The 23,667-nt window shown below is 46.2% G+C and overlaps 1 protein-coding gene across 10 annotated transcripts in view; it reads left to right on the top strand.

Annotated features, from left to right (window-relative positions):
* Positions 1–23,667, top strand: part of TRAK1 (trafficking kinesin protein 1) — a 188,298-nt gene that overhangs the window by 57,846 nt on the left and 106,785 nt on the right. For all 10 annotated transcript variants that reach the window (XM_074988230.1, XM_074988228.1, XM_074988225.1 and 7 more), the window contains exon 2: positions 3,295–3,588. The gene's annotated coding sequence lies outside the window, so the exon portion shown is untranslated. The remainder of the gene's footprint in view (positions 1–3,294; positions 3,589–23,667) is intronic.

Below are 23,667 nucleotides of genomic sequence, written 5' to 3'. Positions count from 1 at the left end.
TTTTCTTTACCACCATCCCACCCCCTTTTAACAAAAAATTCAATTTGTAATTTAAAATAAACACAAAATCTTGATATAAAAATGTTATTTAAAATTAAAAATAAGCACAAATAGTTTTTCTTGGCCTCTTATGGGTGCCTGGTGCAGTCCCAGGTGGCCAGCTACCTGAGCCTCTCCCCTTCCACAAAGCCAGGCACCAGCAGCCCCCTGCTCTTGCCCCATCCCCCTTACCTGAGGCAGGCACCTCCAACCCTCCATTTAACCCCATCCTCCTCCTCCCCCACAACCCACACTCACTCACCTTTGCGTGTGTGTCTTTGCCAGCTGCTTGCTTTTTACAGCAGCTGCACCGTGTCTTCCACATAAAATGGCAGGGGCTGAGAGCCAGAAGCAAAGAGCGGCGATAATGATTGTGCGGCGGGCGGGGGAGGTGGCTGGGTTGCCTCATGCTCCCCCTGGAATTTCTTCATGCCCTCCAGTTTGGGAGACCAGAAACCATGCTTTATAGGATTAATGTAGCTTTAGATGTAAGATCTTATTATATTCTTCCAGAAGTCAACAGTGTTTTTAACTAAATTCTGTTTGCAAATGGCTGGTGATAGAAGAAGAGGGTTTTTTTTCAGATCTCAGACGGTCTGGGGCAGAAAAAACTAGCCATCTTATTGCTGTGACCTAAGTGGCATGCTAGATGAATGGAGATGCTTGTGTTGGCCAGGTGCCAGATATAATGAAGTTTTTAGTGTTATATTCTGCTCACTGCTTGCAAATGTTTCTATGATTGTGGGTGTGTGAGACAGGGTTGGAAAAAGGAGCACCACAGAAATATTATTGTATTCACACCTGATGCTGTATTAGTGTCCATGCCTATTGTAAATGAAAAATGTCTCATCTGTTCAAAACTCACTACTAATCTTTGATCAAAAGAAGTATGTGTCCCTAAATTTTCTTTCTAACAAGCCGTGACTGAGAAGTTCCTCACTCATTGTAATTAATTGTAAAAGGAAGGATTCATAAGGGTGGTGGGCAGCATAAAATAAATACTGTCATTCCTAGATATCTCTCTAGACATCACCGTTCTTGTGACTGAAGAGTGAGCTTTATACAACCAAGTTTTTTCTGTTACAAATATAATTCATGAATGTCTGACAGAGATCATGAGGCAAGAGAAGCCTAACATGCTTTTTAGTTACTCAGTTGGTAGGTTTCCAGTGTGTTTCCTGGCTGTTCCTTGAAACACTTCTAAGTGAAATGCAAAGGAGGAATGGAGATTGTTCCTTAATTCCAATCTCACCTCAATAAAAAATTTATAACTGCAGCCATGTCTCTTTCTTTGATTATTCCAGCACAGTGACTTGAAAGGGAACAAGTTTAAAAATAATCATTACAAATGACCCAGTTGTTCTGCAAAGCCACAGGCATTGATAGCTGCATAATAGAGACCCTACAAAAGAGCCAGGAGCTTTCTGCTGAAGTGCTCACCAGGGACTTTCCCCTTTCTGTGGCTGCTACATTTAAGGATATGCTGTGGTAAATTTATCATTTGAATGCAGAGAAAAATGATTGTCTTGTGGTGATTGTAGTGTAAATGGAGTTCAAATTCAGCTTTATGGCTTAGAACCTGTGAGTGATTTTCAGGTTAAAACAACAGTAAGTCCGGTGGCACCTTAAGAACTATGCCCAAACAAATATGTTAAGCATTCATATGCCCAGATGATTTTTTTAGCTTGTAAAGTGCCACAGGACTCTTCATTTCTGCTAAAACAGGCAGACAGACATATCCACCCCTCTGAAATTATCAACTTACTCAGCCTTGGCAACATGCCTGAATGCATAATCATGTTAATTTAACTGTGAGCTGTGCAAGAGGTCTGGATTTGGGGCTGTTGATATTCATCCTTGTTGAAGCATAAATACAGACAAAGCTGAAAAGATCCCATAAAATCTTGTAACTGAGACAAGGATGTAGCTGTGTGTGCTGTGGTACCACAGCCCCCTTTAGATGTCTGGTACTGCTCTGTGGACTGACTACAAGCTCATACAATAAGCTTAGAGGCAGGGGCTGTAGGCATTCCTAGTGCTAAGCTCTTCAGACTTAATTGAGTTCCTGTAACTCTCAGTTGAAGAAAGTAGTAGGGTTATTTTAGTCAAGCATGTCAGAAAATAACATATGCAGCTATCCCAGGCACAAGGACATTAGCTATTGTGAACAAGGCAACTGTTTCATTCCTAACACTACTCTGGAGTATATACAGATAACGGTACCTCAAGTTCTGCCTTTTCCTGAAGGCAATGAAGCATTGAAGACCTCATATATTAGAACAGGGTGCGCAAACTTTTTTCATCAGGCCCCACTTTTTATCCCTGCAGCTACTGGGGTCTCCCCCACCCCCCAAACCTGTCAAATGTAATCCAAACCAAGACAAGAAGACACACACAACACACCACAACACAATCCTTTGGCCTGTGTAAGAAAATAAGTATGTAGAATGTAAAAACTTTACTAATGTGGCTATACAAACAGAAAACTAACACATTTCAACATTTTTAAAGAGATGGATGAGCCTGACACCTAGCAGCCTGTGGTGCTGTGCCCCCCCCCCCCCCCCCCCCATGAAATTTCATGTCCCCTCGAAGGCCCCCCTCCACTTTGCTCACCCCTGAATTAGAGCTTGGATCTTTCACCTGTGCTGCCCTTGGTGCAGTTGCATTCACACCTATTTGCAAGCCAGTGCTTATGTTGTGCTGTAGGCACCTTGTGAGTAATAGTCTGAGGCTGCTTCTCCCTGAAGCCCAGCAAAGTCTTCTCTTTGCAGCCTGATCCCAAGCTGCTGTTCCTGCTCACATGCAGTCTCTAACTCTCTCCCTAGCTTCATCCTCTCTCATGTAAGGATTGGACTCACTTTTCTTGTACGCTGGAATAGGAACCTGCTACAAGTTGAACGCTGAGCTGGGTAACATAGTGCCCTCTGCTGCTTAGGGTGGAGGGATGCTGTTAATGTCCTGGCATGTTCATCACAATATGTTCTTTGGCTGATGGACTCTAGGAAGGATCGACTAAAAGAATTATCTGCTTTGCTGATGATTTCGAATATTGACCTAACAGGCCTAACATCTGTCATATATAAAGTCATGACATAGTGTACTAAGTGTGGCAGCTGGTCCATGTGGGACATTTGTCTTGTAATATTTGCTGAACTTATTATGGCATTAATAGAATATTTAACAAATTTGTCTTGATTTGTTTGGTTGGAACTTCCAGAACTTTAATATACATTGCTCTTGTGTGTTTTGCAGACCTCTCAAAGAAGCTAACTTTAGGAGGAGACAGAGTTGTCTTACTGCTTGCCAGGCCCAGTCTCCAGCACTGGTCCCCCGATGGCAGTTTGCACATCCCTGTGAAACCTGCCAAGCTGGACGCCACAGCTTTGCACGACTGCACTTTGGCTGCCGCTGTGCCCCCGTCAGAGCCAACGAACCATGCAGTCCTAGCCTGTGACACAGGCATCCATGAAGAGCACTATGTAAGCGAAGCAGTGGAAGATGATGTGCCGGACTACAGAGAATACAGAGATGCCTGCACCATTACTGGTATGCGATAAGATGGATTATTCTGTCTTTTCCTTAAGACAGGAACATCATAGCAAAGTTTCTTTTTCCTTAATGAAGCAATTGCTGATGCAGCTGCTTCATACATAATACATCAATTACTGCTCAAAAATGTTGTGTTTTCTCATCTGGGATAGATTGTCAAAGACTTCAGAATGTAAAATTACTTCCCAGGCACAATGCTACAAGAGAATTAAGCATTTTGCAACTAGACCCTTAATTTACAACTGTATAATTAGAATATTGTTGTTATAGAAAAATCCAATTTGAAAGGCAAGTTAGAGCTCAAGTTTAAAAACAAAATAAGAAAGGAAGAATTAAATAATGTTGTAGCTCAGCATAATGTCATTGCTGGAAATCATGGAGATACTGTACTTAATGTCACTAACTGTACGTGCGCTCTTTTGTTAGTGGTAGAGCTCTAATAATTGCCATGTGAAGGAGATGAAGTTTTAGAGGGTCCAGTGGTGTGGCGGTTGTTTTTGCTTCGTAGAAAAGCAAGCAGAAGGAGGTTATGCTCTGTTTCCATCTTTGCTGTGTTAGGTCTGGAACCAGGAGAGAGAGGGCATTTTTTCCCATAAAGCCTGAATTTCAAAGAACCAATTGTGCCATTTGTCACTTGTATATTAATGGTTACTGTAACTGAACTTAATCAACGATATGGACGTCAAGTGTCCTTTATCAGCAAAGCCCGTGCGGCCTTATTCTCACCATAATGGTGTTTCTGTTTTGGATGTAATGTGATAACTGTTGAATGCATAATAGCAATGCTTCCAGAATTTCTGAGCATTTTCTAGGCATCAATAGGCAGAACCCTATTGATTTTTTGATGAAAATTGGAAGACCAAACAGGAAAAATAGGGAGACACAGGGAGCATAGCATCTGATCACAGACCCAGCAGTTTGAACCATCTGTGTCTATAGACCAAGGCATCAGTGGTTGGCACCTGCCATCAAAACACATCTGCCATACCTAGCTCAGCTCTGCCCATCCTCTGAATAGAGTTTAAAAATGCTGACCCCCTGCAAGACAGAAATGAAAGAATGATGGGGATGCCTGGGGAAACAGGGACACTCAAAGCTTGTGGGGGAGAATGGAGGGGTACAAGAAGCCACTGGTGAATGCAGTGAGTTTGACCTACCAAAGCTATAAAGTATGTAACTCTCTAACTAGAGAATTATTTCAGGTGATATTATGTAATCTAATCTAGAGTTGCACAGCCAATACTAAATTAGTTGGAGCAACCTCCTGCTTCCAGTGCACTTGGAGTAACTTCCTTTCTCCTAAAAAGAGTAAGTTTTTTGAAGGCCTTTAACTAGTGTTGCCCCAACAACCATCAAGTCCCTGCCATCATGCCCTTCTGTATCCTTTTATTTTCATTCAGGTTACATTTTAAACCTATTGATTTTAAAAAATGAAAGTCTGCAACCCTTTGAACTAACAGTTGCCAAACACAACTGCCCAGTTCCACAGTTGCATGCTGGAGCGCTCCACAGAACTTCCCAACAGTGGATTTCTGACTCTTCCAGAAAGTCCTAGCTTCCTGCAGTATGAGGTGCAGCAGCCATGCCAGTAGTGGGCTGGGAGGGTGTGACAGAGCGGAGTGGGCTGCTGCTCACTCTATGTGATGAGTACAGTGCAGGGGGAAGGTGACTCAGTCCACTGCCACTCATGCCCATCTACAGTTAATTGCTGGCCAGGCTAAAGCCAGCCCATTAATCTCAGAACTGGCATACTACTGGGCATGTAAAGTTAGTGTTATCATTTTTTTTCCCCTTACCACTGATGCCTAGGGTCACTGAGCTATACCTGAACAGCCATACTCTGGGCATCCCTGATCCAGGAACACCAGTGGCTTGGAGTCTGGCAGGGGGAAGAATGTGTGGCTCTGCAACCTGCTGCTGCCCCTTCTGCTTTGCTGAGGAAACAGCACAGCAAAGTGCTGATCATGCAGCTATTACCACGCCTCTCCCATAGCAACAGGGTCTGTGTCTGGGTGCAAGTAGGCATGTAAACATGAATGCCCCTGTGAGTGGTGGGTGCCAAATAAGTGTCCCACCCCATCCTCACATCCTGCCTTCCTCCCTCCCAAGCCCTACTCCAGCACCCTCCATGATCTGAAAAATTCCTTAATCTAGCATATTTTGTTTCCCAGGATTGCCAGGTTAGAGAGTTTATTTATAAAACATTCTCTAAGCTTGACTGAATTGCCCAAGCATTTATGCTGCATCAAAACTTAACAGATAGACTAGGAGCATTGCAAAAACATGGAGGCTTTGTCTACACTAGAGATTTTTGTTGACAGAGGGACCTTCTGTCAACATAACTCAGGGAGCACAAGCACACACACACAGAGCAGTCTGGAGACAGATTCTTGACAGAACTCTCTGCTTTTTCCTAAACACTGTTATCCCTTGAAAATTTGAGGAATAACATTCTGTCAACAGATTTCCATTGACAGATGTGCAGTGTAGACATTTATGTTGACAGAGAGGGATTCTGGTTCCCCAGGTGGCCCTGTTTGCAGAGCTTCCGGTCAGCCATTCTGTCAACAGAGGGCAAGGCAGTCTGGTTGCTCTCTCCCAACAGAGCACCTTGCTCTGTTGATCTGCTTTTGTGTGTAGATGCACTCTGTCAACAGAGTTTCTGTCAACACTGATCTGTTGACTTGATGTGCTTGGAATTCCACTGAGCCAAACTATCTTCCCACTGAAGCGTCCCACCACTCTGTCCTACTGAACCACACGCCGTCAGCCTCCTCCAGTATTTTATACAGATCAGTCTCATAAAATGTTTGCCCCCTTTATCAGACAGAGATGCACAGCTGTTACCACTCCAGGGAACAATTATTTAAACGGGATTTATAAATAAATAAAAGTGATTTTTTAAGTGTAAAAAGTAGGAATTAAGTAGTTGCAAGTAATGGCAGACAGCTCAAAGTGAGTTAGTAAGGAAAATGGAAAAAACAACACACCAGCTAAGCTTAGTACACTTAGGCTACATCGACACTAGAAGCCTCTGTCTACAGAAGTTACTGTTGGAAGAGATGTTCCAACAAAACTTCTGTCAACAGATCATGTCTACATGTAAAAGTGGATCAATCTTTTGATCTGCTCAATCAACAAAAGGGCCCCCTGGAGTGTCTATATGGCTATTTTTGTCAAGAGTTTCTGATGACAAAATTCATTTTGTGTGTAGACACTCTGAGATTTGTCTACAAAACTCTCTAGTGTAAGAAATTCGCTACTTGTAAAGTCTCACCCTCGAGATCTTTTAATCAGCTTCTTTCACAGATTGGGTATCTTTCCCAGTCTGAGCCCAATCCCCCTTAACATTCAGCTCCAGGTGTTTTCAGCATACATCTTAGATGGTAAAAGGGGTATTCTGGCATCTGTCTGCTCCCCTACTGTTGGGTTCCCCAGCTTTATATCTCTTTTGCAAATGTGGGAATCCTTTGTGTTCAGTTTAAACTTTTTCACACTTCCAGCAAAAAAGTGCAGCATCCAAAATGCGTTCCAGCATCAGGTGACCTGTTTTGACAGGACCAAATATAGAGTAGGCATACGGGAAAAACCAGACTATTCAGATATCATTTTCCTGAGTACCAGGTCATTAAGTTCCTTGAGTAATACTAATGGCCCTCATTTAGCATGTGTAAAACAGAGTTATTCTTCATGTTTCTAATACTTCAAATTCCAGAATGGTACATGCACACAAATAAAAATATACACATTCAGCAGATTATAACTTTGTAAGTGATGCCATACAAGATGTATTTTGCATAAACTGGATTCAAGTTATATCATCATAATGAGCACATTTTCATAAAGCCTGTGGAGGGCCCTGTCACGCACATCTCATATCTGTCCCAGGCATGTTGCAGAAGAGCAGCTCTTGTGATTTGTTTTTGAGAACGTTCCCTCGGGGAACAGTGAAAATTCAGGTCATTGCCCTTTTTCCAACTGGATGCCAACACACCCTAGTTTTGTCACAAATACAGATATATTCTTAGTAACAATCCATAGAAGGGCAGACATTTTTTCTTCTAATAAGGTTCTCTTACAAGTTGGGGTCAATGTTTGGTTTCCCACTGAGTTCTTTTAAACAGAGCCTTCTTTTTGGATTTCCTGTGGTGAAGACTTGCTTTATTCCATGCCAAATCTGATTTCCTCATTGCTGCTTCAAAACTGTTGGCCTTTTTGCATCAGCTGTACAGAATGAGCAAGTTTCTTCTGCATCCATTATGGGAGTGCCTGTTCTGCTTCTAAACCCCATATGATCCTATTTGTACTTTGTGACTGGGCTCTGCTTCGAAAGGTGGTTGCTGGTTTTTTTTCCAAAATTTTAATGACCTTGAAAGGAAAAGATTGAGAAATTTTGAAGTATTTTGTGAAATTCTTCCTTCAAAATCTGTACTTTGTTTTCAGGGGGAAAGCAACTAGTATCGTCAGATGTGTTTCAGAACTGGCATAGATGGACTTGTCTGGTGAGAATTATTATGAGCCTTAATATGCAAACCATCTGACTTGTAATTATTGCCCCTTAGGTGAGCAGTGCCAGATGTTTAGGTCCTTCTAGGTCAGCTTCCTGTTGGAGAGAGAACTTCACTGTAACATGTTTTATTTAAACATATACTTGAATCTTTGAGCAGAGATTGTTAATAAATCGCATATGGGGAAGTTGCTTGTTTCAGAAATCTTAGTCCAATATCAAGCTTGGATCCCAGAGGTTCTGCCTCAAGAACTGAGTCCAGTCAGAAACTGAGGAAGAGAACAAATCCTCTTATTAGCGCAGCTCCCTGTGCCAGAGCCTGATATAATAAAAGTAACACCACAGCAAGTCTTCCCAAGACTGAACATTCCCTTCCAGAACAAGACAATGAAAGACTATATGTAACAGCAACACCGGGTGATACCTAGCATATTATAACATAACATTCAGGGGATTGGATTTACTGAAATTAGTCTAAATAGTATACAGTGTGGGTATATACAACCTTACTTGGAAAAAATAAGATAATATACATAGTCCTCCTTAGAATTTTCTCAGTTAAAACCTTCTCTTGTTTGTTTATTGTCCCAGAATGCACTCGCTCAGGCAGTCTCTCTCTCGCACGCACGCACGCACGCACGATAAAAGAATTGGTAATAAATTGTACTCCATTTTGGGTGCTCTTAAGGGACATTTTAAAGTTAAGTGCCAAAAGGGATTAAGGCTTAAGAGAACTCCATGTGTTGTTTATAGTAATCTAAAGCTGTGTTTTGTGAAATTTCAAACTTATTGGAGTTTTAAAGAAATAGATAAATAGAAATAGCCTTACCTCAATCCCTGGGGGAAAAATGGAGGGGATACTCAAGGAATCCATTTTGGAGCACTTGGAAGAGGGGAAAGTGATTGAATAGTCATCATGGATTCACCAAGGGCAAGTCCTGCCTGGCCAGTCTGATTAGCTTCTATGATGAGATAACAGGCTCCGTGGACCTGGGGAAATGAGTGGATGTGATATACCTTGGCTTCAGCAAAGCTTTTGGTACAGTCTCCCACAACATTTTTGCCCATAAGTTAAGGAAGTAAGGATTAGGTCCATGGATTATAAGATGGACAGAAAGCTGGCTTGATGATCAGGCCTAATGGGTAGTGGTCAATGGCTCACTATCTGGATGGCAGTCAGTTTCAAGTGGAGTGCCCCAAGGCTTGGTTCTGGGGCCGGTGTTGTTCAACATCTTTATTAATGACCTGGATGAGGGACTGGATTGCACCCTCAGCAAGTTTGTGGGTGACACAAAAGTAGGGAGAGAGGTAGATACGTTGGAGGGTAGAGATAAGATCCGGAGTAACCTGGGTAAACTGGAGGATTTTGCCAAAAGAAATCTGATGTGATTCAACAAGAAGTGTGGAGTCCTGCACTTGGGATGGAAGAATCCCAAGCATTGATATAGGCTGAGCAGCAGTACAGCGGAAAGGGACCTACGGGTTATGGTGGATGAAAGGCTAGATATGAGTAAACAATGTGTCCTTGTAGCCAAGAAGGCTAACAGCAAATCAGAGTGCATTAGGAGGAGCATTTCAAGCAGATCTAGAGAGGTTGTTGTTCTCCTCTGTTTGGCACTGGTGAGGCCACATCTGGAATATTGTGTCCAGTTTTGAGCCCCCCAGTATGAAAAGGATGTGGATGTGCTGGAGCAGGTTCAGCGGAAGGCAACAAAAATGATTAAGGAGCTGGAGCACATGACCTATGAGGAGAGGCTGAGGGATTTGGGCTTGTTTAGTTTACAAAAGAGAAGATTGAGGGGTGCTTTAACAGCAGCCTTCAACTTCCTGAAGGGGGGCTCTAAAGAGGATGGAGAGAAACTGTCCTCAGTGGTGTCAGATAACAGAACAAGGAGCAATGGTCTGAAGTTAGAGGGAGAGGTGTAGGTTGGATATTAGGAAAAACTAATTCACCAGGAGGGTGGTGAAGCACTGGAATGCATTGTCTGGAGAACTGGTAGATTCTCCATCCTTAAAGGTTTTTAAGTCCCAGCTTGACAAGGTCCTGGCTGGGATGACTTAATTGGGGTTGATCCTGCTTGAAGCAGGGTGCAGAACCAGATGCCTTCCTGAGGTCCCCTCCAGCTCTATGATTCTATAATTATATTGCATTTGTCTACAGTGTCTGAATGATTTTTATTTCAGAAATATCAGATAATTCTAAGTCCTTCTTTTTCCATAAGAAGATGTAATGTGTATGCATCCTCAAAGTGGAAATCAAGCAAGCAGTAAATAAAATTATTTTTGACATTAGGTCTTCTCAGTAACACTTCATGTGGGATCTCTCACAGAGAGCGTCATCAGTGGGGGTTCTCTGGTATCAGTTCATATGCTCAATGAAAGAGCTACATGAAAAAGAAAAGTGAAAAATTGAAATGAAGCCTTATGTTAAGGGTCTGATCGAATTGTTAGCTTAATTTGGGAAATTGAGCCTGGTGTGAATGATTGCAAGTGCACAAGTTGATTTTTAAGGATATGGGGAAAGCTTTTGGTTGTATGGTATGGGGAACAAACTAGCACACATAGAGGAGGACCATTCTGTTACAAGAGCATTCATATTCCATCATTTATCCATTCTTTTCTTATGACATAGCATTTGGAATACCAGCTGTAGTGGAAAAGCTTGTTAGTTGGTGTAATATGACGAGGTTTCTGATTACAGCGAAGGGAATCAACCCAAAGTATATTTGCTTAAAACCAGGCCACTTACAGCCCTGGCTGGCATTTCCCTCTCACAAAGGCACATTAAACTAGCCACAAAAGTTGTCTACCAGCCCCACTGGCCAGCCAGAAGCCACACAAGCAAACCCACAGATTCTCCAGCTGCTACAACAGCCCCGACCAACAGCCCCCTATTCTCAGGTGAGAGGTTCTTAAACCTATTTCACCAACTCCACATACATTCTTCTGGGTCACAAAGGGTCCAGCCACAGTCTCAAGTTGATATATACTTGGCTCTTACCCAAAATACCACACTGATGCCAATCCTTCAGATCTAAAATCTAAAGGTTAATTAATCAAGGAAGAAAGAACAGTGTGAGAGAAAAATTGTTAGTGATACATTACATACATCACTTACAGTTATTGTTGCAGGCCGGTGATGCTATGTGCTGAATTTTTTAAAGTCTTTGCAAGCATCCTTTTGGGGAATGGGCTGCCAGTCCAGAAAGGCTTAGTTCATGTTGACTGAAAGAACAAAGATGGTTCCTGCCTGGGCCCATCTTAGTCTTTTTTTCTCTATGCAAAGGGAGAATTTCTTTCTTCTCCCATAGGTCTTTGCTTACCACCTGACTAGTTGAGTTACTGAGTGAGGCATGTTACCATTTGTTGCTGCCCAGGAAGAAAGTCCCACATACCTGAGAGGTGTATTGCACATCTGAGAATCTGTTCCTCTGTCATAGTCTGTCAACCTGGCTGGGGAGGAGATCACACCTCCCATTATGTACTCCTGTCTCTAAAACATTTATAATACAGCTATAGAGTCAATATCTATAACTTCACAGTTATACAAGTAGCACAGACAGATTCAGGGCATCACTAGCTTTCATTAGCCACCTCACTTGGCCCCCTAGACCAAGAATTGGTGCCACTCTGTACACTGGTGGAAAAAAATGGCTCCCATATCCAATAATGTCACAGTTGGGCACCAGGTAACTTTATTAATTGCATCTTTTCTGAGTACAGAAAATCCACATTTAAAAACTAAATGCTGATGCAAGTGGCAGCATTGTCTTTTTTAAATGGCAGAGAGGGAGAACTCATGTAATAGTGTGGTGAAGGTCTACTCAATGGAACAGACCTTATAGTGAGTTGTAAAATTAATTTATTTTTCTGATCCCCTGTCAATCAGCTGTTCTTTTCCCTTGTTGATGTTTTATATCTTTTAGTTTTTATTTGAGTCTTCTAATTTTACCTTTCTACTGCCCCCATTCTTCCACAAAATGGAAGTGGGTAAAAATGCAATTGGACCAAATGGTGGAGATCAGCTTTGGGTGAAAAAAGTGTTGGAGCAGAAACCTATTGTTAACCTCAGATTTTTATTGGCCTATGACTAGCATCAGATCTATAGTTTCAAGAGCATTAATATTCAAATATGTTAAACTGTTGGGCTTTTCTCCCTGTGTAATGTAGATTTTCCTTTCTTCTTCGAGTGTCCCCGTGGGTGCTCCACCATAGGTGACGGCTTGGCCGGCGCCGCAGATCGGATCTTCCAAGCAGTTTCTGCCGGACCGCGCATGCGCCAGCGCGCGCCGCTCCCTGGCGCGCTCCTGGCCATGTGCGCGATCCGGTCCCCGCCAGTTCCTCTCAACCACCGTCGGCTGCAGACGGAATCCGACTAGGCTAAAGCCACATAGCGTATTCAACGACTTTATTTGTTTTCTCTTTAAAGTTTTTCAGTTCTTAGGATACCATAAGTAACCGGTTGTTATTTTGTAAAAAAAAAAACAACAAAAAAAAACAAACAAGCTACGGAGGGACAGCTCAAGCCAGTCCCAGTAACAAGCGCCGGAGGCCGGGAGCTAGGGCCATCAGCCCTCCTGCGGAGGCAGGCCATCGGACGGGGAAACAGCACAAAGAAGTGCTAAGTACCCACAAACAAACTCAAAGACTCACCAACAATGTCCTCCTCAGGCTTTAAAAAATGTGAGTCCTGCCGAGAGGCGATGCCAGTGTCCGATGGGCACAGTCTATGCATAAGGTGCCTGGGGGAGTCCCATGTGGCACAAAAATGCGCCTTCTGTGCAAAGTTAACGACCAGAGCACGGAGAGACAGGGAGATGAGAATTAAACTGCTGCTTCTTGACAAGGCCCTCCAGCCAGACGTGCCGGAGCGGCCGCAGCAGGAGGGACCCTCCGGGGCCCTTAGAAGGAAAGCTGCCTCCCTCACTCCATCAGCGCAAAAACGGAGGAAAGTTTCTCCAACCCGATCCCTGCCGGCAGCAACAGTGAGCGGGACGGGAGGAGCGAGCAGCCCCCAGCCGCAGCAACAGCTGATCGGCGGCGGCACGGAGAGCCACGTGGAAGCGGCTCAGCCTCCGATGATCAGCCAGCCGCCCCGCACCGCAGGCAGGGCGGCGGCTAAGCAAGCGCCGGTACCAGCGGCACCGCAGGCAGCGGCACCGACCCCCGGGGAACCGGCGGTGCAGAGCGCGCAGGCACGTAACCTGCAGGTGCAGAAGGACTCCGCACGTGCGGCACCGCCCTCGAGCGTGCCTAGCACGGTGCCGACGGGGCCGGGATCCCCCGCCCATCAGGGGGCGGAGTTACCTCCTCAAGGGAGGGGGAAGGCTGCACACAAGAGGAGGCATTGCAGCCCCTCTCCAGACAGGGCTGTGGAGCTCTTTTCTCACAGCCCTCCGCTCATGTTGCAGACTCCAACCAGAAGGCAGGGGCCCCCCCTAGCCTACCCGGAGCCCCCTTCTCCTTTCCTGCAATCAGCCTCCCCATGGCTGGCACCACCCTCGCCCTTCCTGGGATTTGAATCGCTGGACTATTATGCAAAATCGCTCTCTCCAGTGTCTTGACGATCCCCCTCTCCCAGACACACAGGGTACGTGCAAAGGGAATGGTCAAGGTCACCTTCCCAGGAACAGTGCCTATACTGCCATGGTCGTCCCTACCACGCGGGGCATGGACACCATCGGCAATCTACCAGGGAGAGATCCCCACATATTACCTCGTACCCCCGAGGGCAATCGCGATCGGGGACGGAGACTCAAGCATCCCAGGGGGGACTGGCCGTGGACCCACGAGATTTTCCCTCGCAAACCTCCAGCGAGAGGGCGCACCATCACCATCAAGAACCGGAAGGGTCCAAAGAAATGTACCCCAGCGGTTCCTCGTTTTCCTCCCCGGATGAGGCCACGGCCTTAGGGGACGTCCATCCCAAGGACGATCTCAAACAGTTTCAGGAGCTGTTTAAGAGGGTAGCTTTCACGCAAGGCATCCAGACAGCACAAGTGCAAGAGAAACATCATAAGCTCCTTAAAAATTTGAGCTCCCCGGCCTCCTCCAGAGTAGCAATCCCGCTTGATGAAGCGATCTTGGAGTCCGCCACTACCATATGGCAGACCCCGGCAACTATTCCGCCTGTCCAAAAGAGAGCGGATAAGAAATACTTCGTGCCGGCGAAGGGCATGGAGTTCTTGTTTAGCCACCCCCAGCCAAACTCCTTGGTGGTGGAGTCCTCGCAGCAAAGATTAAAAACATCTCAATTTAAAACAGGGGGAACGGACAAAGATGCCAAGAAGCTAGAGCTGTTCGGCAGAAAGGTCTACTCCTCCTCCACTTTAACCTTGCGAATGGCAAATTATGCAGCGCACTTGGCGAACCATAATTTCGACAACTATGCCAGATTAACTTCCCTCATGGACTCGCTTCCAGAGGACAAAAAGCCGGTCCTCAAGGCCATAGTGCAAGAGGGCTACGCGGCTGCGAGGATGGAAGTTCAGATTGCTTTGGACGTTGCGGACACGGCAGCACGTTCCACAGCAACTGCAGTGGTGATGCGACGGGAGTCCTGGCTCCAGACCTCGGGCATACCGAGAGATCTGCAGGCGAAGATAATCGACCTTCCCTTCGACTTGCAGAAGCTGTTTGCTGAATCAACTGACTCGGTCCTTCATTCCAGTAAAGATTCAAGAGCCACACTCAGGACCCTGGGGATTTACACCCCTCCATACTCAAAGAAAAGGTACTACCCACAGCAAAGGCGGTACCAATACCAGCAACAGCGCCCCCAGTATCACAGGGGTTACGAGCAAGGGTGGCATAAGCAGCACCAGCAGTACAGAACCCCCAGGCGACGCTCACAACAGGGCCGTCCGTCCTCGGGGCGGGGCCAAAGGCCACAAGTTTGACATACAAATCCAGGGCTGCGCCATCACCACCATTGCACAAGATCATCCGAAACGACTTTTTCACCATCGCCTCCGACCATTCTACGACCAGTGGCAAAGGATCACCACAGACAAATGGGTGCTGGAGATCATAGCCACGGGGTACGCCATCCCCTTCCAGTCGCTCCCGCCGCCGCGACCCCCGCCCAAGCCCCACCCCCAGGAGGCCTCCCATGTAGCCAGGCTCAGGCAGGAGGTGGCCCACCTAGAGTTCATAGGGGCGGTGGAAAAGGTGCCGGAGCAACTGCAAGGGAAAGGGTTCTACTCTCGGTATTTCCTGACGGAGAAAAAGACAGGAGGCTGGAGGCCCATCTTAGACCTTCGTGGCCTCAACAGGTATCTGCGCAAGCAACGTTTTCGGATGATCACTATTGCCTCCATCCTTACAGCACTGGACGATGGAGACTGGTTCGCAGCCCTCGATCTACAAGACGCGTACTTCCACATAACCATTCATCCGGCTCACCGACGTTTTCTCCGGTTCATGGTGGGCAACGAACACTTCCAATACAAGGTCCTACCGTTTGGCCTTTCCTTGGCCCCCAGAGTCTTCACCAAGACCTTGGCAGTGGTGTCAGCCTACCTGCACAGACAGGGGGTGTTTATTTTCCCGTATCTGGACGACTGCCTGCTCAAAGGGACCTCGAAAAGGGAGGTTCTCCGCATGATACGCGTCACAGCAAACACGTTCTCCACACTTGGCCTGGTTATCAATATGGCAAAATCAAAGATAGACCCCTCACAGGACATAGAGTTCATAGGGGCTCGCATAAACTCGGTCTCGGCGAGAGTATACCTTCCAGAGGCTCGCTTTCGAGCCATCGGTTCCCTCGTGCAGGTCATCACCTTCAGCCCTACGGTGCCGGTCTTGACGTGCTTGCAGCTGCTGGGCCACATGGCAGCGGCTACGTTTGTGGTACAGAACGCCAGGTTGCACATGCGCGGCATGCAACATTGGCTGGCAAGTGTATACAAGCCGGCAGTACACACCGTTCACAGGGTGGTGTCGCCCCCACCTGGGGTGCGCGAATCCCTGCAATGGTGGGTAAACCCCGGGAACTTGCTAACAGGGGTACCCTTCCATCAGCCGCAAATATCGGTTTTCCTCACTACGGATGCCTCCCTCATAGGGTGGGGAGCGCACATGGGCGAAGAGGTGGCTCAAGGACTGTGGTCACCCACGGAACAGTCTCTGCATATCAATGTTTTAGAGCTCAGAGCAGTGTTCAACGCCTGCAAACACTTTCGAGACCGTATACAAGGCAAAGTCGTCGGGATCAGTACAGACAATACCTCCACCATGTTTTACATAAACAGGCAAGGAGGAGCTCGATCCCGTACCTTATGCGCGGAAGCAATCCGCCTATGGAACTGGTGCATCGCCCACGATATAATCCTGAGAGCCTCCTACTTGCCGGGCACGCACAACGTGAAGGCAGACCAGTTGAGCAGACGTTTTGCGCTCACCCACGAGTGGCAGATCCGTCCCGATCTACTATGGCCCATTTTCCACGCATGGGGGTTTCCCCAAATAGATCTGTTTGCCACTCAGCACAACAAACAGTGCCCACGATTCTCCTCCAGAGCAGGGCTGGGCCGGGGGTCCCTGGGGGACGCGTTCGCGATCCCGTGGGGAGGCCCCCTGCTTTATGCGTTTCCCCCCGCAGTGCTGATCCACAAGGTTGTGCAAAAAGCCAGGAGAGACAAAGCTCGGATGATCCTGATAGTCCCAACATGGGATCGCCAACCATGGTTCCCCCTACTCCTGCGCCTGTCGGACCGCCCACCGATGCCTCTTCCGGTGGCGCCGGACCTGCTCACGCAAGCCCAGGGGTCCATAGTGCATCCGCACCCCCAAAGCCTGCGACTGCAAGTGTGGCTAATCCATGGCTCAGCTCCCTAGAGAGCACATGCACAGTGGAAGTACAGCAAGTCCTAGAAAGTAGCAGGAGGACTTCCACTAGGAAAACCTACAAACAAAAATGGACTCGCTTCATGGCTTGGTGTTCTACCAAGCAGCTGGCCCCCCTTTCGGTGCCTATACCTACAATTCTAGAGTATTTACTGGACCTCAAGAGAGCAGGACTCTCGCTATCCTCGTTAAAGGTCCACCTGGCCGCCATCTCGGCGTTCAGACATGAGGAGGGAGGGCACACGGTGTTCGCCCACCCTATGGTTACCAGGTTCCTCAAAGGGTTGGTAAACCTATACCCCCCTCGGAAACCGATTCCACCTTCGTGGAGCTTGGACCTAGTGCTTACCACACTCATGGGACCACCGTTCGAGCCCTTGGCCACGGTTCCCCTTCGCCTCCTTATAGTAAAGACGACCTTTCTTCTTGCAATTACGTCAGCCCGTCGGGTGAGCGAGCTTGCGGCAGTCATGGCAACGCCACCCTGCACTGTCTTTTCCAAGGAGGCGGTAACCATACGGCTGCATCCAGCCTTTGTTCCCAAAGTTTCTTCCGAGTTTCACATCAATGAACCTATTGTTCTACCCTCGTTCTATCCAAAGCCTCATAACTCCAGCGAAGAGGCGCGCCTACACCTCCTGGATGTGAGGAGGGCGCTAGCCTTCTACGTAGACAGGACCAAGTCCTTCCGAAAAACGGATAGACTCCTGGTCTCCCTCGCTCCCAAATCTAAAGGAGAAGGTCTCTCATCGCAGAGAATCTCAAAGCACATTGTATCCTGCATAAAAATGTGCTACGAGCTCAGAAAGACTCCTTTGTCGGCCACTCCCAGGGCTCATTCCACCAGGGCGGTGGCAGCATCAACAGCCTTTTTCAAGGGCGTTGCATTGAAAGACATTTGCAGAGCGGCGACCTGGTCATCCTACGACACGTTCGCCAAACATTACGCCCTTCACAGGGTATTCCAAGAGGATACCCGTCTCTCTGCAGCGGTCCTCTCGGGGACCAGCTGCACATAATCCGATTACCCACCACCTATCTGGGTTACTGCTGGGTAGTCACCTATGGTGGAGCACCCACGGGGACACTCGAAGAAGAAAGAGAAGTTACTCACCCTAGTAATGGTGGTTCTTCGAGATGTGTCCCCGTGGGTGCTCCACTTCCTGCCCATCCTCCCCGCTTCGGATCTCTGTTAGTGTTTTGCAGGGGCAACCGAGGCGGTTGGTCGAGGAACTGGCGGGGACCGGATCGCGCACATGGCCAGGAGCGCGCCAGGGAGCGGCGCGCGCCGGCGCATGCGCGGTCCGGCAGAAACTGCTTGGAAGATCCGATCTGCGGCGCCGGCCAAGCCGTCACCTATGGTGGAGCACCCACGGGGACACATCTCGAAGAACCACCGTTACTACGGTGAGTAACTTCTCTTTCTCTGTCTAAACTTCATGACATAAGTTTGAATTCAATCCATTCACGCCCCAGTTCACCGATGTACTTGAGCACATGTTTAGCTTTATGCATCCATTATTACTGATTTGTAAGACTCAATCAAAAGTGTAATAATACATGGTATTGCTTAAAGCCTCAGATCCTGGAAGCATGGTATTCTTACTTAATTACTGCATTCATTTAGGAGAGAAGAGTTGGAGTTAGACAATACTGAGCATGTGCTTAAGTCCAGACTAAACTGGGCTGGAGTGGAACACGTGTCAAAGTACATTGTTCAATCAGGGCTGAGGTAAATCTTATAGTGATGGGTGCTACATGCACTTCTGAGATAGCTGAAGTTATTGTCTGCAGAATTTCATAGAGATGTGGAGGTGTGTGTGAGTGAATGGGAGTGAGGGAGGGCAGGAGGGAGGTTTTGTGTTTCTGGTGAGTGTTTAGCTGTAGTGAGATTCCAGTTTCAAACTGAAAGAAAGATTTTAAAAATATGTTTTTGGGAGGTGGGAGGAGTGAGCCATAGTTGTACAAAAATGTTGGAGAATATCCTTTTATCTTGATAAACAGCAATAATGTTAAATATGAAAATTAAATTCAGTCACTGAAGTATGTAAGAGAAGGGTTTAATTAAGCTTTGACTAAAAAGCTCAACACAGTCTTAATTAGAGTGTCTGTCTGCTGAGAGCACCATAGTGTGTGTATGACTAACAGGACTGGCAGATTTTAGTGGTGGAACAGGCTTCTGGATGACAGAACCAACATTTTAAAGGAGGAAAGTGATACCCTGTCGTTATATATGCGCTTTCTCTATTTGCTTCATTATTTGTTCTGTTCACTGTGTGTATGCCTGCTTTTCTCTCCTCCTCCCCTTCTGAACCCCCTCCTATGAGCGATCAGCAATATAGCTATCAAAACAAAAAGCAGTCAAGTAGCACTTCAAAGACTAACAAAATAATTTATTAGGTGAGCTTTCGTGGGACAGACCCACTTCTTCAGACCATAGCCAGACCAGAACAGACTCAATATTTAAGGCATAGAGAACCAAAAACAGTAATCAAGGTTGACAAATCAGAAAAAAAATATCAAGGTGAGCAAATCAGAGAGCAGAGGGGCAGGTGGGGGGCAGGAGTCAAGAATTGGATTGAGCCAAGTGTGCAAAAGAGCCCCTATAGTGTCTCGGCAGTATAGTAACAGAGGGGGAGCTTTGCTTGTCTATATACTATCAAAACAAAAAAGCAGTCAAGTAGCACTTTAAAGACTAACAAAATTGTTAGTACTATGACCTATGAAAAAAGGTTGAAAGAATTGGGCTTCTTTAGTTTGGAAAAGAGAAGATTGAGGGGAGACATGACAGCAGTTTTCAAGTATCTAAAAAGGAGTCATAAGGAAGAGGGAGAAAACTTGTTCTCTTTGGCCTCTGAGGATAGAACAAGAGGCAACGGGCTTAAACTGCAGCAAGGGAGGTTTAGGTTGCACATTAGGAAAAAGTTCCTGACTGTCAGGGTGGTCAAACAGTGGAATAAATTGCCAAGGGAGGTTGTGGAATCTCCCTTGCTGGAGATATTTAAGAACAGGTTAGATAGATGTCTATCAGGGATGGTTTAGGTAGTACTTGGTCCTGCCATTGGGTAGGGGGCTGGACTCGATGGCCTCTCGAGGTCCCTTCCAGTCCTAGTGTTCTATGATTCTAAAGCTGTGGGTGTAGCACCATCTAGTGTAAGTTAGTCAAAAATACATTAAAAATGCCGTTTGAGAATTACCATTGCTCACTGTACTGTAGTTTTACTACAGAGAGTGCTGTCCTGTCCATAGGACAAGGTGAGGTGGTTGCCCCGAACCCCATGGTTTTGGGGGCTCTGTGGTGGCTGCTCCACCATCCAGTGTATAGAAAGAGGGAGGATTACCTGGGGCAGGGCATGAGCTGTTGGGGCAGGTGGTAACAGCAGGGGATTCCTACCCCCGCTCTCCCATTTGCCTTATGTCTCCACTCCCCACACTCACCATGCAGCGCAAGTGGCAGTGGGAAGCAGCCTCCACTCACCGTCAGCCACAGAGAAGCAGAGCAGGCACAGCTGTTTCACTGCAGGGAACAATTATTTAAACTGGGTTTAATAATAAACAGAAGTGAGGTTTTCTCTGGGTTTTTTGGTACGGAAAGTAGGAATTAAGTGGTGGTAAGTAATAGCAGACAGCTCAAAGTAAGCTGCTAAGTAAAATGAAAAAAGCGTACCAGCTAAGCTTAACACACTCAGGCTCTGTCTACACTAGAAGCCTCTGTCTACAGCAGTTACTTTCGGAAGAGATGTTCTGACAAAACTTCTGTCGACAGATGTTGTCTCCGCATAAAAGCAGATCGACCTTTTGATCTGCTCCGTTGACAGAAGGACCCCCTGGAGGGTCTACATGGTTTTTTTTGTCAACAGTTTCTGACTGAGGGATGGGGGGAAGAAGGAAGGGAAGGGGCAGGGCCTGCAGCGCAGGGGTATTGCCCAGGACTCCGCGGCTGGGGTGCTGGGGGTGGGCCACAAAACACCTCCGCCCACTGTCAGGACAGCCCTGACTACAGGGCTAAATTATTGTTGCTGGCAGGTGCTGGATGGAAAAAAAGATGTATTGGGGGAAGCCACCCCATCCTTTCCAATTTTTACTGCCATTTTCCATCGATAGAGCCTTATAATCTTGGCAAGACAGAGTGGAGCATTGCTACTAAAAATGTCAGTTGCTAATTACTCCAGTTTTAGAATTGCGAGAGCCTTTTATCCCTCTTGCTTTTGCCTACCCTCAATAACTGCCACTCCAATTTACCCTTCCAGAAATAGAGATTGACACTGGTTATGGATACATAAAGCTCAAATTATATTAGGTGGCAGAAGGGGGTAATTTTGCCTTGTTTCATGTCTTCCAAGTTGATTGTTGGTTTTTCTCCTTTGCATGTTGTGATCTAGGGACCTGTTGCTGCCAGATGGCAGAGGGCATAGCACAGGGATACATAAAGGTTACAGGGATCCCCTTGGGTCAGGTATGCATATGTTAGGTTACCAAAAGTTAGCATGTAGGGTGTATAATGTTGTAATCATTGCAAGATACATGTACAGAAAATGTGTAAGGAGTTACCGCTATACAGTGACAATTATGTTCTAGTGGTTGGTGCTTATCATCAGAAAAGGCAAGAAACGGGTTTCTTTCAGGCAAGAGCTGTTTGTGTGTCTGTCCCTGTGTAAACCGAGACCCTGGACAAGAAGATAAAGCAGTGTTAGTGATGCAGTTCACAAGGTCACACAATGGATAGTTGGACTATAACTGTAGCAGTAGAAATGAATTTAACATTGTTTCCCTGTGAAGGCAAGAGGACAGAGAGCTTATTTCACGAACAGGTTGCAATTAACCCTGAGTGTAATGTCCAGGAAAGGTCTGGAGTGCATTTCAACTCTTATGGCCTGACAATGTCTTTATTAGTTAAGTTAGGCTCCAGTATGTGTCTTACAGGTTTATTTGATATGTAGCCCTTTGTTTGCAGTACACTCATCCCTCGCTATACAAGCACAATTGGTTCCCGAATTTCTGCTTGTAGGCGAAAACTCATAAGAGCGACACTAAATTCCCATTAAAATACATGTAAAAGTCTCCAGTTTGTTCCAGGTGCTTGTAACTTGACTTAAACCAGTTGAGTTTAGGTACTTTTCTGAGCTATTTGAATAGTTTTGCACCAGCAAAAGGATGTAGTGTATGTGTGTAGAGCAGGGATTCCCAGCCTATGAGTCGGAACCCAAACATGGTCACCATTAGATTTGTTAAGGGTTGCCAGCTGGGCAGTTCCAAGCTGCATGTGACTGTTAAAGAAGCCATTTGCAGTTTCTTAACACTGCTGCCTCTGGTAGATACCTATCACTAGAGATAGCAATTACCTTATGTGTAGGTGGTGAAAGCTTAATGCTGGAGTTAATTAGTTTTAACACGTTACTTGGTGGGAGCAGGAGGGTGGAGGGAGACACCCAGCCTAGCAGTTCCAGTGAAGAGGCTGCGGGAGAAGGCGTGTCTAAGGCTGGGGCCGTTTAAAGCTGCAGTGGGGCAGGGGAGTCTAAGACTGGGGGAAGTTCGGGGCTGCTGGGGGGTGCACGTGTCCTTGTCCCCCCGCCAGGGACCTTACGGCTGGAGCAGAGCCAGCCACGGGGCTACAGGTCTCCCCGCTTCCCAGCCAGGGACTCCGCAGCTTGCCCATATTAACATGGGAAGTTCACTCATTTAGTGAACATAGGTGAGTATGTGTGTCCCTCATGTTAGCGAGTATTCATAAGTAAAGTACTTGTTAAACGAAGGATGGGTGTAGTTCTTCTTGCAGTTCTTTAAATCTCTGAATTTTGATTAATAAACTTCTACCTGCTTCCTCTCTAAAGAAATCTAAGCACTGAGTGTTAAGCTGAGGTTTATTGTATGGCATAAGTAGTAAGCTGTGCTGCACTGTTCCTTGCTAAGCAGAATATACAGAAATTCTGAGTGTCCACTGAATCAGGTACTGGTTGCTTTGGGGTGAGAAGTGGGGTTGGGATTCAGAGTGCCTGGGCACTGAATTGTGTCTACCGTTCTCTCAAGGGAGAGAGATCTCTTCAGACTCCGAAGACAGGTTCTTGTTTTGCAGAAGGCTGGAGATGTTGGGCAACTGCCCATGCCAGCAGTGGGTCACGGCTTCCTCATGCTAAGGTTAGGTGGTATCAAGGTGCCTCACCACCCTAAGTGCCCTGAAGGAAGCATTACATATTTTGTTTTTTTTTCTTTTTTTTTCATAGCCATCTTTAACCCAAATGACTCTGTCATTATGTATTTCATAATCCAGTGAGTGCTACTGTTCAGATGTTGTAGACTGGTTTCAGTGGGCTTTCCTAACCAGAGAGCAGATAAATTAATTGTGAACTGAATTGTCACTTCCTCATTGCTATACATGATTCGCTCTTTGTCCTAATTTCACACTCCTGGGCACATACGTGTTCCTTACCTCTTTGGCTGAGGCTCATTTTGATATTGCCATTGCGAACGATCTGAATGTTTCTCATTTTGTTCATATTTCATGCATTTCATGGGATGGCTCACCACCATAAGACAAATTTCAAGATTACATTGGTGGAAAATTATATGCAGAAATCCAGATCAGAAATCCTTTACTCTCTGCAAAAGGAAATTTTTTTCTGATTAAGGACTGCAGGATTTGTTGCAATAGTTTTTGAAGTTCTGCATGCTTCTGGTAGTGGAGGTCATTTTCTTTCAAAGAGAATATGACGTGAAGCAAC

This window comes from Carettochelys insculpta, chromosome 2 (genome assembly GCF_033958435.1).
Source record: "Carettochelys insculpta isolate YL-2023 chromosome 2, ASM3395843v1, whole genome shotgun sequence".
Classification (NCBI taxonomy): domain Eukaryota; kingdom Metazoa; phylum Chordata; order Testudines; family Carettochelyidae; genus Carettochelys; species Carettochelys insculpta.
This window is presented reverse-complemented; position numbering and strand designations above follow the sequence as displayed.